At 43.2% G+C, this 14,784-nt stretch overlaps 1 long non-coding RNA gene across 1 annotated transcript in view; it reads right to left on the minus strand.

Moving 5' to 3' along the window:
* The window catches only part of LOC309363037, a 29,751-nt gene extending 17,690 nt beyond the window's left edge, over positions 1-12,061 (minus strand). Inside the window, exons 1-2 of the long non-coding RNA XR_014165181.1 lie at positions 11,599-12,061; positions 4,516-4,640 (exon numbers count right to left, since the gene is read on the minus strand). This is a non-coding gene — a long non-coding RNA (uncharacterized lncRNA). The remainder of the gene's footprint in view (positions 1-4,515; positions 4,641-11,598) is intronic.
* Between the last annotated feature and the right edge of the window lie 2,723 nt (positions 12,062-14,784).

Raw genomic sequence — 14,784 nt, forward strand, 5'->3', positions numbered from 1 at the left:
TCAAGCCAGGTGTCACCCATCTTGTATTTGTGCCTCTCAGTTTTTTTGCCCAAGTGCAATACTTTACATTTCTCCCTGTTAAAATTCATTTTGTTTGTTTTGGCCCAGTTCTCTAATCTGTCAAGGTCGTTTTGAAGTGTGATCCTGTCCTCTGGGGTGTTAGCCACCCCTCCCAGTTTGGTGTCATCTGCAAATTTGATCAGGATGCCCTCGAGTCCATCATCCAAGTCGTTGATAAAGATGTTGAATAAGACCGGGCCCAAGACAGAACCCTGTGACAGAACCTCGTCCCCAGGTTATCTGGTTGGTCTCAACCAGGCCCTATGCAAGGCTGTCTACCATCCACCCACCACCCCCTGGTACAGAGAAAGTCTAGAAACCCCCTTTCTTAAAAACCAAGAGACAATACAGCTTCTGCACGTGCAAAACATTTCTGGGTCTGAGAATTCAATGGGGAGGGGCGTCTGTGGTTACCTACGTGTGGTTTCCTCCATTCATGCTTTATTTAGCATCCTGGGATGGATTTGGGTCTTATGTGTGCCAATGCTACGCTGCCCTAACTCAGTTTCTGTCCGTTTGCACTGGTGCACGCTAGTGACAGCAGAATCGAGCAGTGTGTAATGGTGTCAAAGGCAAAGCCAAGAGACAAGGAAGCCTGTGTCTGGGAGGAAATATAAATAGAAAGCATTTTGTTCTGCTTTCTGCCGGGGGAATGAGGCAAAGCCACCTTGGAGGTTAAATAAATGATTGGGGCATCTAACAGAGAATCTATTCATGCCTATGCGTTAACGCCTGTTTGTAGAGGGTGTAATGTCATTAATAGGGAGTTTGGTGAGTGGGCCTTGGCCTGTCATCAAGTTACCTATCGCAGCCCATCTTCAGGTAGGTTTGCATGTGCAAAACTGGGCTTATTTCTGTGTGGAAGCACCTGAATCTCCACTGCCCACATGCAAAAGCGGTGTTGTTTGTACTGGTGTATCTTTAATAGATATGGGCAACCCTTGTCCATTTCAGTTTCTCGTGTTTACAATCCTAAATTCAGTTCTCCACATTTTGAAACATTTTGCTTTTTTTTTTTAAAGTCCTCATAAAAATTCATCAATGTTTTAGTGTGAATTTCTCCTATTGTACAGCCTTTTTTGGCAATCCGTATTTTTGCAAAGCAGTTTACCTCAATTTAATGCATTTTGCCCGTTGTTTTCACCAGTACATGCATTTTTCCCAAGACTAATACTATTAGGAAGGTCACCTGGTGAGCTTTCAAGCTACTGTCATTCTAATTTCTGGCCGATATTACACCATTGAAAATGTGGAGGATTGCATAGGAGACAGTTATCAGGTCCATAAAGGCTGCCGAAAGTTGGTCAAACCTACTAGCCAGGTCTAACCAGGTACTAAACCAGTGTTTCCCAAACTTGGGTCTCACGCTGTTTTTGGACTACAACTCACATCATCCCTAGCCAGCAGGACCAGTGATGATGGGAATTGTAGTCTGAAAACAGCTGGAATCCCAAGTCTGGGAAACACTGTACTAAACCTACTAACCAGGTACCTTCCTTTTGTTACAGATATTGCTGTCTGACTGTTTAGAATAGCAGGAGAGGAGGTGGAACTTGCTAGTGTGTTCTGAATGGGTAAAGGTAAAGGTAAAGGGACCCCTGACCGGTCCAGTTGTGACCGACTCTGGGGTTGTGGCGCTTATCTTGCTTTATTGGCCGAGGGAGCCAGAGTACAGCTTCCGGGTCATGTGGCCAGCATGACTAAGCCACTTCTGGCGAACCAGAGCAGCGCATGGAAATGCCGTTTACCTTCCCACCGTACCTATTTATCTACTTGCACTTTGAGGTGCTTTCAAACTGCTAGGTTGGCAGGAGCAGGGACCAAGCAACGGGAGCTTAGAGGGATTCAAACGGCCAACCTTCTGATCGGCAAGTCCTAGGCTCTGTGGTTTAACCCACAGCGCCACCCGCGTCTGAATGGGTAGAAAGCAGGTTTGTGAGATCTGTGTGTGCTAAGAAAACAACAGAAGATGCAGGTTTGGGGGGAAGAGGCAGAGAAGGCCGAGCTGAGTTTTGTGGTACATAAGCGAAAGGCGGGTGCTTTGGCATGGAAGTTTATTGCCAATTCAGTGGTGTTCATGCAAGCACAGTTTGCACATTGTCCAAATCACATTGTGCTCATTGAAAAATTTCCCATTTAATCTGGGTTTACTGTTTCTGCTGAAAATCTGTTACGTAAGAAGAAGAAGAGGAGGAGGAGGAGGAGGAGGAGGAGAGTAGGAGGGGGCGACGGTAAATCCGGATTAAACGAGATAGAGGGAATATGAGGCGGCATTTTCATGAGGACAGCATTGTGTGAAACTTGCAAAAGCACTGAATCCACAATGATTTTCCACGTAGAAGTTTGCCTTTCTCCGGAGATCTGCTGCAGCAGCAGTGGACTTGCAGTGGACTTGCGTTTCTGAGCACAATTCAAAGTGTTGGTGCTGACCTTTAAAGCCCTAAACGGCCTCGGTCCAGTATACCTGAAGGAGCGTCTCCACCCCCATCGTTCTACCCGGACACTGAGGTCCAGCGCCGAGGGCCTTCTGGGGGTTCCCTCACTGCGAGAAGCGAGGTTACAGGGAACCAGGCAGAGGGCCTTCTCGGTAGTGGCGCCCTCCCCGTGGAACGCCCTCCAACCAGATGTCAAAGAGAACAACAACTACCAGACTAATAGAAGACATCTGAAGGCAGCCCTGTTTAGGGAAGCTTTTAATGTTTGATGTATTACAGTATTTAAAATATTTTTTTGGGAAGCCGCCCAGAGTGGCTGAGGAAGCCCAGCCAGATGGGCGGGGTATAAATAATTTATTATTATTATTATTATTATTATTATTATTATTATTATTATGGCAGGGTGTTACATCTGTGCTGTGCCAGAAAGACCCTTTTGTGATTGCCTAACAACCACAGGCTAAGATGCCACCTCTCAGTGTGAGAGGAGATTTGAAGATTTGATATTTATAGTGGACTGCTAGATAAAACTGAGACAAAGGAGCACCCACACATTTGACCCACAACTGAATTCCTTGTGGCCCTCCTTTCCTTCACCCCACAGACAAGCAGGTGTCATTGTGGTACCTTAAAGGTAGGAGGGAGACGTCAACAACTCCACCGCCCATTGTCTGTCACCAGCTGTTGACTTCTTGGGATCCCCTAGAACCAAAGGGAAATATGTAGGATCTGTAGCGTGAGGCCTGTGAAAGGCTTCCTATAATCCCTGCCTTAGCTGCCCAGAGGAAGATAAACAGCCCAAACATAGGCCAGTGAATTACTGTTAATATTATGGAGACCATAAATAGCCAAGTGAAGAGAGAAAGCCACTGGCTGTACCACAGAGTGGTAGGAAGCTCAAACAGAATAATATTTAAAGAAGCAGCCCCACCTCATTAACGAAGGATGAAGGCCAGTATGGCTGGCACTGCAGTTGAGTCAGGCAGGCAAACAGCTGGGGTGTGTGATGCTGGGAAATCAGCTTAGCTTGGCATGAGGACAGGGGCATGCAGTACTGCCAACGTAACTGACTAGTGGGCACAGAAGAGCCCATTAGATGCAAAACTGGCATTGATAGGTAGGATTCAAAGCAGAGACTCACTTCACTCTGCCACTCAGAAAGATACATATATATTGTCTTGATCAGAACCCAAAACAATAGGTAAGCACCTTCCTTTCAGACCAGGGAAAGGTCTTTTAATATTGCCTCCAGGTTTCCTTTCCCCAGTCAGAGAGGGATGGGATCATGATCTCTAGGCAAAGGTGATGGTGTTGCAGGGGAGGCAAGACAAGGGGTAGGGGAATCTGTTGGTTTTGGTTTCTCTCCATTTTTAACTTTCCTGATCAAAACCACAGCTCTCCACATTTTCACATCGGCTTGCAATTAAAAGGGGGGGGGGGACACTTTATCCCAGCATATGCATTTTCGTACACATCATTTTGCCGGGAGCTGCACTGTAAAATTCAGCGCCGTGCAAATTTTGAACATGTTTCAGTTCACATCTTTTTTCCAGAAAGTACAGATTATGTACGGTTTGTTTTTAAATGGGAACTGATTCTAATTTCTCCCCAGTCCATAGCCAGTGCACACTGCCTCTGTCTTGAATGATGTTGTCACTGCCTGTATTCTGGCAGATGGAAGGCGGGCTGCATAAGCTTACCCCACTCTGATGGGCACTGAGCGAGCATCTAACATGTGCATGCAGTTTTTCAAGACATACCGTATTTTTTGCTCTATAAGACTCACTTTTCCCTCCTAAAAAGTAAGGGGAAATGTGTGTGCGTCTTATGGAGCGAATGCAGGCTGTGCAGCTATCCCAGAAGCCAGAACAGCAAGAGGGATTGCTGCTTTCGCTGCGCAGCGATCCCTCTTGCTGTTCTGGCTTCTGAGATTCAGAATATTTTTTTTCTTGTTTTCCTCCTCCAAAAACTAGGTGCGTCTTGTGGTCTGGTGCGTCTTATAGAGCAAAAAATACGGTACCTCAGCCTCTCTGACTGGGCACAGTTTGGAAACGGCTGTTCTGTAAGCAGGAAACACAACAAGGGAAAGGAACGGCACTAAGACCAACTTTTGTTAAGCGTCATGGTGCTTCAGGGAGAGAGTACCTAAAATAAAAGCAAAAAAAGGGGAAGGGGTAAAAATGTGAAGAAGCAGAGATTAGCTCCTGCATTCATTCTCTGGGCTGTTGCTATGTTCTGAGTTGAATAGGATCCAAAATGCAGCAGTCTGATTGGTCCTAGAACAATACTTGGGCCGAATTGCTGCTATAAAGATGAATGTATTGCCAAAGATGCTGTTTTTGTTTCAGACTTTACAGATTGCGGATAAAATGGAGTGTTTCGGGAGGTGGCAAAGAGATATCTCCAAATTTGTCTGGCAGGGCAAAAAGCCCAGAATTAAGTTTAAAATATTAACTGATGCTAAAGAAAGAGGGGGGGTTGCCCTGCCAGACCTAAGGTTGTATTATGAATCAGCAGCTTTCTGCTGGTTGAAAGACTGGCTGCTTCTTGAAAACACTGATGTTTTAGATTTGGAAGGATTTAACAACGCTTTCGGATGGCATGCATATCTGTGGTATGACAAGGTTAAAATTCATAAGACTTTCAAGAACCATATTGTTAGGAAAGCAGTGTTTAATGTCTGGACAAAATATAAAGACTTATTAGAAAACAAGACCCCAAGGTGGTTATCACCTATGGAAGCTAAGGCTCTGAAAAGACCCAATATGGAGGCCAAATGGCCGAAGTATTGGGAAATACTAGAAAAAGATGGAGATAATTGGAGGTTGCAGAGTTTGGAGAAACTAAAAGATAAAGTGTGAGATTGCCTACATTATGCTCAGATTAAAGAGGTTTTTAAATTGGATAAAAAGATAGGATTCCAGGTGGAAAAATCAAAGTTGGAAACAGAACTGTTAGAACCTAAGACTAAGGTACTTCCAAGAATGTACAACTTGCTGTTAAAATGGAATACACATGATGAAACGGTTAAATCAGCTATGATAAAATGGGCACAGGATATTGGGTATAATATCATGTTTGCTGACTGGGAAAGGTTATGGACCACCATGAAGTTCACGGCATGTAATGCCTTGAAAGAGAATATTATGAAAATGATATATAGGTGGTACATGACCCCAGTCAAGCTTGCAAAAATATATCACCTGTCTGATAATAAGTGTTGGAAATGTAAGGAAACTGAAGGAACGTTCTTTCACCTCTGGTGGACTTGCCCTAGGGTTAAGGCTTTCTGGGAAATGATATACAATGAGATGAAAAATGTATTTAAGTATACCTTCCCTAAGAAACCAGAGGCCTTTCTTTTGGGCATTGTTGGCCAGAGGGTGTTAAAGAAGGACCGAACATTTTTTATGTATGCAACAACAGCAGCAAGGATACTTGTCGCCAAATACTGGAAAACCCAAGATTTGCCCACGCTGGAAGAATGGCAGATGCAACTGATGGACTACATGGAACTAGCAGAAATGACCGGCAGAATCCGAGACCTGGGAGAGGAAGCAGTGGAAGAGGATTGGAAGAAATTTAAGGACTATTTACAAAAACATTGCAAATTGTATGAGTGCTAAGAAGGATGCGAGATTGAAAATAACACGGCACCATTAAGCTAGTTGAAAAGAATATGAGAACGAGTGAATGTTAAGAGAAAGATAAATTTTGAATAAATATCATGCCTAAATTAGGGACTTAAGACTTAGATAAAAGTATTCAAAGTTAGGGACACAATATTGGAAATTTATAGAATAAGAATTGAAACAAGGTGATAAATTGCTGGTTAAAGTTGTATATATTTGGAACGCAGGAGCGAGAGATGTGAGGAAGTCCAAAAAGCGAAGAAAATATGGTTACTATAAGATGTTAATTCTACTTTTTCTTTTCTTGTTTTGTTTTCTGTTTTTTTCTGTTAGCTTTTCTATTGTACTAATAAAATCTTTAATAAATTCTTTTTTAAAAAAATGATTGGTCCTAGAACAATAGGATTCAGAATGCAGCGGTTTGATTGGTCCTAGAACAATAGGATCCAGAATGCAGCAGTCTGATTGGTCCGCAGGAGCCACCCAATCCAACTCCAGGTGGAAGTGAATCCGCAACCTGATTGGCCTACAGGAGAATCCCAGAATTAGCCAATCATGTGGGGCCCATTGTGTAAATAATGTATATAAAGCAGACATTTTGAGGGAACTTCTATTCCTCACTACTATGAGCTGAATAAAGAGCATGAAATCCACACTCGACTCCGAGTATATTTCAGCTATATATATCCTCAGCATCTACAACTGCACAGCTTTACCATGGAATGGAATTTCAGATAAAGGGATAAGTATTTGAGAGGGGGAAGCTCAAAAGGGGAATGACTGTCCTTTGCTCATAAAAAAAGTGATTTGGATTATAGCCATACCCTGTGCTCCGTATTACACCCTCCCTTCTTCCCCCCAAGCTAAAAAAAGCTCTACTTTGAGGAAGAGGGAGGGAAGGGCCTTCTTCCAGAGAGAGAAGATTCTTTTTTATACTATAAGATTAAAAGAACACCTCTGTAAGGTTATTAGGTACTATATTTACTGCACATATTCATTAAGTTTGGGGCATTATTTTTAAGCCCCCCTGAGTATCAACTAATAACAGAAACAACTGAAGCCTTTGAACTTGTAATTCATCATGCCACATAGCCTGATAGCTACATTAGTGAAAATGAAAAATATATGTGCATTACTGACAGAATCAATAACGAAAAGATCATGTTTTTCTTTGGGGTTCCTTTGTAAGATATCGGAATGGTCAATGTAATGAAAGTCACACTGAGCTGCCCTTGTGCTTTGTAACATATATCTACCTATTTTGGTAGGTCCCTGGGTTTTTAAATAAATCCACAAAGGCTAAGATATCTTGTCTGTACTGTGAACTTCTACATTTTACACTTCAAATGAATAGCAGAAAATATTTTAAACCACAACTGTTATTTCATTCTGATAATAATCTGACCAACTTGAAATCTCTCTTTCTTCCTTCAGTTGCCACCTACAAGATGGGCTCTTACTTTATTCCAACACTAAGCAGGCAAGCAAACCAGTTTGCCCCTTTCCTATGCTTTTAGACTCCAACCCCTTTGAGAGGAAAAAGAGGGGAGTGAGATTCCCAAAGGGAATGTATTTACAATGGAAAAGGTCCAAATAGCTGGCAACTGGAATGTCATCGTTTCCCCCCCCCCCAACCCGCAGTGTCCTGATAGACTTCCTTGTGAGCCTGGTGACCTCACACAAAGCTGCCCTCTATTTTTGCACAGCAGGCTAAGGAATGCTGGCGGGAGGGATGCAAACTAGCCAGAGCTCTGAGATGCCAGTCTGAGCCTGCTTATGCTCACACAGGGTCCTGTGGCTTCAATGGTGACTGGGCTTACTGGAAATTAGTGGGGTTGGATGAGACAACAAGATTCCACCCTGAACGAGAGAGAGAAGGTGGCTGGCTGGCTGGCTGGTGGCAAGGGGAAGAAGGAGAGCAGGATGTGTACTTTGGCATCCTGGGAATCTGGAATGCATTTTGCTGCATCAGGTAGCATAAGGTCTTCTAAACCAAGGGAGGGAATTGGAGATTTCAGTAGCTTTCTCTAAAGTAAGATGCCCGGGGGGGGGGGGAGTTGCTCATTGGGTCGTCAGGGTAATTTGCTACAGGATTTCCTAGAGCTGGTCCCATCCCCATGGGGATTTCTACAGAAGTGTGATTAGTGATTGGGTTGTAGAATTCATGGCATTTGACAAAGCCAAGTCTGACTGGCAGATATCCCATGATAGCTGATCTCTGGTTTTACCTGCCTTGCAAAGGCAAAGAAACCGGATAATAAAATGATAATACTTCTTCCAATTCAGGGTGGTGCTGAAGGGTTTTTTATGCTCGTATTTTGTTTATATATATTTTTTTGAAGAAGAGAAAGATGAGGCTATACAATAATCAGCAGCAGCCTTTCCTAACCTGGTGCTCTTCCAATGTTGCTCCTCTGCAAAGACCATACAGTGGTACCTCAGGTTAAGAACTTAATTCGTTCTGGAGGTCCGTTCTTAACCTGAAACTGTTCTTAACCTGAGGTACCATTTTAGCTAATGGGGCCTTCCGCTGCTGCAGCTGCCGCCGCCGCACGATTTCTGTTCTCATCCTGAAGCAAAGTTCTTAACCCGAGGTACTATTTCTGGGTTAGCAGAGTCTGTAACCTGAAGCGTCTGTAACCTGAAGTGTCTGTAACCCAAGGCACCACTGTAATTGGTTTCGGGCCCCCCCCAAAACCTGAACTTGTATGATAGTTTTAGTATATACAGAAAAACAAAAAGATGTAGGAGAAAAGAATCCCTACTCCTTAAAAAAAACAACCACTTAATCCATCAAACACAATATTTCACATCCCATCTGAATTATAATTTTTTTTAAGTCCATATCAAAGATAATAGAAAGGGGTTAGTTTAAAAAAACAAATAAACAAATAAAAACACATTAAAACTATGGTTACAAATTAATATATTGACCCAAAAGGCAAATGGGCATTTGAGGTTGACTGGAACAACCAGAAGGAGTAAAATAATTCAATAAGGGCCAGCAAGTTTCTGGGTGAAAGGAGAAGGGCAGGTGTGGGGGACTCCCTGGTCCTGAATGGGGTAAATGTGCCCCTAAAGGACCAGGTGCACAGCCTGGGAGTCACTTTGGACTTAACAGTTGTCCATGGAGGCACAGGTCAATTCTGTGTCCAGGGCGGCTGTCTACCAGCTCCATTTTGGTACACCGACTGAGACCCTACCTGTCTGCACACTCGCCAGAGTGGTACATGAGCTGGTTATCTCCCACTTGGACTACTGCAATGCGCTCTATGTGGGTAATCCCTAGTTTGCCTAATGGGTAACCCAGTGCTGTGATAGCCTGCAGATCTCAATCTGCGACAGCTGATTCACACATGCAAGACATCACTTGCATTTCAGCTATATAGGGCATGTATATCTGAAACAGCTGAAACTCTGGCAGAGGTCATCAGTTTACGTGTAAGAAAAGATCCAAAGCAATTCACCCTCAAAATGCTGTTTTCTTTCAACTTGTGCTTTGCACATTATCACAACAAATATTTGCTGTAGGTTTTATGTTGATTGTCCCTGATTTCTTTTCTGCTTGCAAATTTCAACACAGTCCAGGGAACATTTGACTCTGATTATTCCTAATTATTTTCCTCTTGGCATTCTTCTTACATTTCATAACCTTCTAATCTCATCTGAAGTCATCTTCCCAAGCAGCTGGGCACCAAAGCATGTGCTGTTGCCAAAGTCCCTCGAAATCAGTAAGACTGCCCAGAAGAGCTTAATGGGAATTTATTCCAAAAGCCCTCTTCACAAATCTGATGCATTCTGGTCCTAATTAATGAATGTGGTAACTATGGTAGTTCCTTAAAGATCTGAACATGTTGAACTCCCCACCACCACCAAAAGAATCTGCTGAAGCAGGAATATAGGCTTCTTCTATCACAGAGAAGAAACAGGTTAAAAATTGAAATAATGATGTTTTAGTAGTGCACATTCCAGAAATGCAGCCATATTACGTGTCAGCTGTTCATTTTAATAAGAAGTGGTGCTGGGGCTCAAACTTGCTTGGAAGGCCTATTCCCACATCTGCATGCTGTGGTTAGTCAACAATGATGGAAAAACACTCTGAACATGTTCAGGTGACCTAAATCTAAGTCCTGCGTTGAAAATGCTGACAAATCAGAGGAGTAGGGAGTTAAAGAGATCATATTTCATTACTTTGCCAGATTTATTGACATTTCAATTTGCATTGTATAATAAACCTGTCATATATACTATATTATCCATTGACTTCTGAATACCTGAGCTTCATCTAATTTCTTTCAGATACAAATTTTGTAGCTGATAAAGGCAGCCATCCAAAAATAAGTAAATATACATAGGATTGCACCATTCATATATGGAACTTCTACTTGGGTCCTTCAGATTATACTCTTTGCTTGTTGACACACAAAACTTTATCACTCGGTTTAAGATAGTGAAGTAGAACAAAATAGGTTTTTGGAGGTTTCCCAGATTCCTCCTGGTTCGTTTTCTAGGTGCGTTACCTAGGTGCTCAGTAGAATTAGTGGGTACTGACAGCTTTTATTTTTGGCTGATAGAGGTCAGTGCTAAAACTGGAGAGTCTAAATCTATTTCAGGTCATGCCTGGTCTCTGCCTGAGGTAGGGATGGATGCATCAGTCTACTGCCTGCCTGTATTGTTTCTGCAAGTGTTCGTTCATAAATCCATTCCCTTTCATTTATTTTGCAAGAAAGAAAAGGTGGTATTTAAACCAATTTTTACTCAGAGTAGACCCATGGAAATTCATGGCCCTAACTTTGTCATGTTAATTAATTTCAGTGGCTCTACTTTGAGTAAAACTTTGATAGATATCACCCTACAGTACCTGAAACTGAATAAGCTTCTTGTAGAACAGGATTGACTCCAACTCTTATCAGCCCCAGCAAGGACTGATGGGAGTTGGAGTCCAATAATATCTGGAAAGCCCAGGGAGCCAGCGTACAGCTTCTGGGTCATGTGTCCAGCATGACTAAGCCACTTCTGGTGAACCAGAGCAGCGCACGGAAACGCCGTTTACCTTCCCACCAGAGCGGTACCTATTTATCTACTTACACTTTTGATGTGCTATCGAACTGCTAGGTTGGCAGGAGCAGGGACCTAGAAACGGGAGCTCACCCCGTCGTGGGGATTCGAACTGCCAACCTGATCAGCAAGTCCTAGGCTCTGTGGTTTAACCCACAGCGCCACCCGCGTCCCTTAATAATAGTCTAGGATGTCCCTATTTTCATGGGAGAAATGTTGGCGCGTATGCCTCTGCCCTCATTTTTATTGTGTCCAGGTAAATATACGGTTGATAATATTCACTCTCTGTAGGCGGGGCTAGTCGCCCAGTCCAATTCAAATTCCCAGGTTTTCTGCATGGGGACTTGAGCGAGAAAGAAGCTGTTCACAATTTATGATGGCCTTTTGGTGGCCTGCTGGGACACGTTACAAACCTGAGCAGACGCCGAGATGCAGGGAGGGACTGTGTGCATGCATGCGCCTCTGTCTCTCTTTAGCTTGCAGCGAGGTAGGGCACGGAGCCATTTCTTTGAGGGAAAACTGAGGCATTCTGTCCCAGGAGCTGAATGACCTCTTGATCCTTTTGCAAGGGCATGGCTTTGCCGGGGACAGCTCTCCGGGCAGGCCTGCATTCCTGGCATTCCCAGCGCCAAACCGACGATGCATTCCTGTCCCAAGTAGGCCGGCCTGTGTGCTTCTGTCTCCGAAGTCGGTGGTGCGAGGTTGCTAAGGAACCGTCCTTCCCTTCAGACAAAGGGCCCACTGTCTGGTGTGCTTCTGAAAGCACAAGCAAATGAAAGGCCCAAAGGTTCAACGAGGGAGAAGGAATTGGGGACCGCGTATCCCCTTTCACGTCCTCCGACTTAGTTAACATCTTCACTGGGAGGCGGCCAGAGATGCGGGGAATCAGCATCTTCTATCCCACAGATTCAAAGAATGGCAAACCTAAATGTGCACCCTTTATTTTCAACTCTGCTTTTTTTAAAGCACATAACCTGCAAATGCAATAATAATAATAATAATAATAATAATAATAATAATAATAATAATAATAATAATAATAATTTTTTAATACCCCGCCCATCTGGCTGAGTTTCCCCAGCCACTCCGGGCAGCTTCCACTAGAGTGTTAGAAACAATACAGCCTTAAATATTAAAAGCTTCCCTAAACAGGGCTGCCTTCAGATGTCTTTTAAAGATAAGATAGCTACTTATTTCCTTCACATCTGAAGGGAGGGCGTTCCACAGGGCGGGCGCCACTACCGAGAAGGCCCTCTGCCTGGTTCCCTGTAACCTTACTTCTCGCAATGAGGGAACCGCCAGAAGGCCCTCAGTGCTGGACCTCAGCGTCCGGGCAGAACGATGGGGGTGGAGACGCTCCTTCAGGTATACAGGACCGAGGCCGTTTAGGGCTTTAAAGGTCAGCACCAACACTTTGAATTGTGCTCTGAAACGTACTGGGAGCCAATGCAGATCTCTCAGGACCGGTGTTATGTGGTCCCGGCGGCCACTCTCAGTCACCAGTCTAGCTGCCGCATTCTGGATTAATTGGAGTTTCCGGGTCACCTTCAAAGGTAGCCCCATGTAGAGCACATTGCAGTAGTCCAAGCGGGAGATAACTAGAGCATGCACCACTCTGGCAAGACAGTCCGCAGGTAGGTAGGGTCTTAGCCTGTGTACCAGGTGGAGCTGGTAGACAGCCGCCCTGGACACAGAATTAACCTGCGCCTCAGTGGACAGCTGCGAGTCCAAAATGACTCTGAGGCTGCGCTCCTGGTCCTATATTATCTGGCTTAAGATTTCTCTTCCACGGCTTCATCTTGTAAGGCTCAGATGACACATCGGTTAGGAAGGTTTGCTCTAAAGAATGTAACAGATAGCAGCAGCAGCAGCAGCAACAAAAACCATCCTATTTCTGATTCTTCACTAGAAGAATCCAGAGCCATCTAGTGGCTAAAGTATCAAATGACAGCCAACAGTGTCCATCTGTGAAATGGACAATACAGTATTGGTAACAATAGGCTTGCCATACATCAGGAAAGTTCCTGACATGTCCCGGTTTTCCAGTTGTAGAAAACGGCATCACGGAATTTGCAAAATGACAAGGAAAACCCGGATGTGGGGCAGTGCGATGGGAAAAGCAGTGGAAAAAGCCGAAAAATCTGGGTTTGTTTGGTTTGTTCCCCCCAAAAAAGCTCAAAATTTTTTGGGTCTTCCTAAAAAAAAATTAGGAAGGAAGTTGGCTGTTTTATTGTTTTTGTATATATATTTTTATTACATTTTCTGTTTTACAATTTAAAATACTCATTTAAGCATCCTTAAAATATCAATGGCTTCCCTTATTCTTTCCATGGTTCATTTTGCATATCATAAATCCCTGCATATTTTACAAAAACTAAACCACTCAGTATTCCATTATTACAGCCATCAAAACATTGTTGAATTTATCTTAATGTTGCCAGCGTTTTCAAGTGTACACAATTTCCCCCCATATATTCAATAAATGTTTTCCAATCTTCTCTAAATGTATGCTCTTCTTGTTCTCTTATTACTGTATATATGTTAAGTCTGCAAGCTGCGCATATTCTGTCAGCTTAAGTTGCCATTCTTCTTTAGTTGGGACCTCACTCATTTACCAGGAATTTTACTGTTTGAAATATGGCAACCCTAGGTAACAACAACCTAGGGTAACAACAACAACAGTAGTAATAATAATAATAAATGCTATTTTTCTAGAAAAAGTGGTGCCTCCCTCTTTCTCTTAGAATGGCAACGGCACCTGAGAGGTTCCAGAACCAAGTTCTGGCGAGTTCTCTCTGAAAAAAGCCTAATAATAATAATAATAATAATAATAATAATAATAATAATAATAATAATATCAGCAGTTGGGGAAAAGGAAGACCTTGTTCTGAGATCTTGAATGGTCTCTGTCAATCAGAAGTAGATAATACTGGTGTTCTAGATGCACCTAACCTGGCATACCTTCATATGACTTAGGTGTGCCAGAACTCTGTACAGAGCAACAGTTGTTTTGCTTGTCAAGCTATGAATAAAACCAGAAAGTCCAGCGTTGCGTCCTACAGCTGGCCATAACTTTAGGAGCTCTTCATACAGGTACCATATTCATAGAGTTGCCAGGAAAGAGACCTTGGCGGTGGCATTTGGCTAACCCTGTATTTGAGCATACCCTGTCAAGGTCAATATTGAATCCATTTGGAGACTGGTGGCAATGCTGGACCCTGCTTTGGGAAGGTGGAAGAACCAGAAGACAGACAGTCAGTCCCTTTCCTTCTATGGATACTTTGTCCGTGGGCAGTGAAGGAAACACAAATTCTGCAGAATTTGAATTATTTTTTATATAAAGCAGCCCAATGGCAGGAAGTGGAGCAAGGTGGGATTAAGCATCATGCTAAATTCTCTAGAGAGAATGAACTGGAATTTGTTTGCTGAGTATTGCAAAGAGACAAGTTATTCAAATGGTCAATGTTATTTTGTATTGCTTTGGACTTAAGAAATACATCAGTATATAAAGCCTGTTACAAAAACCAAGCTTTATATACTTTCTATACAGTGGTACCTTGGGTTAAGTACTTAATTCGTTCCACAGGTCTGTTCTTAAC

This window comes from Podarcis melisellensis (assembly GCF_964234715.1).
Source record: "Podarcis melisellensis genome assembly, chromosome: 2".
Taxonomy (NCBI): domain Eukaryota; kingdom Metazoa; phylum Chordata; class Lepidosauria; order Squamata; family Lacertidae; genus Podarcis; species Podarcis melisellensis.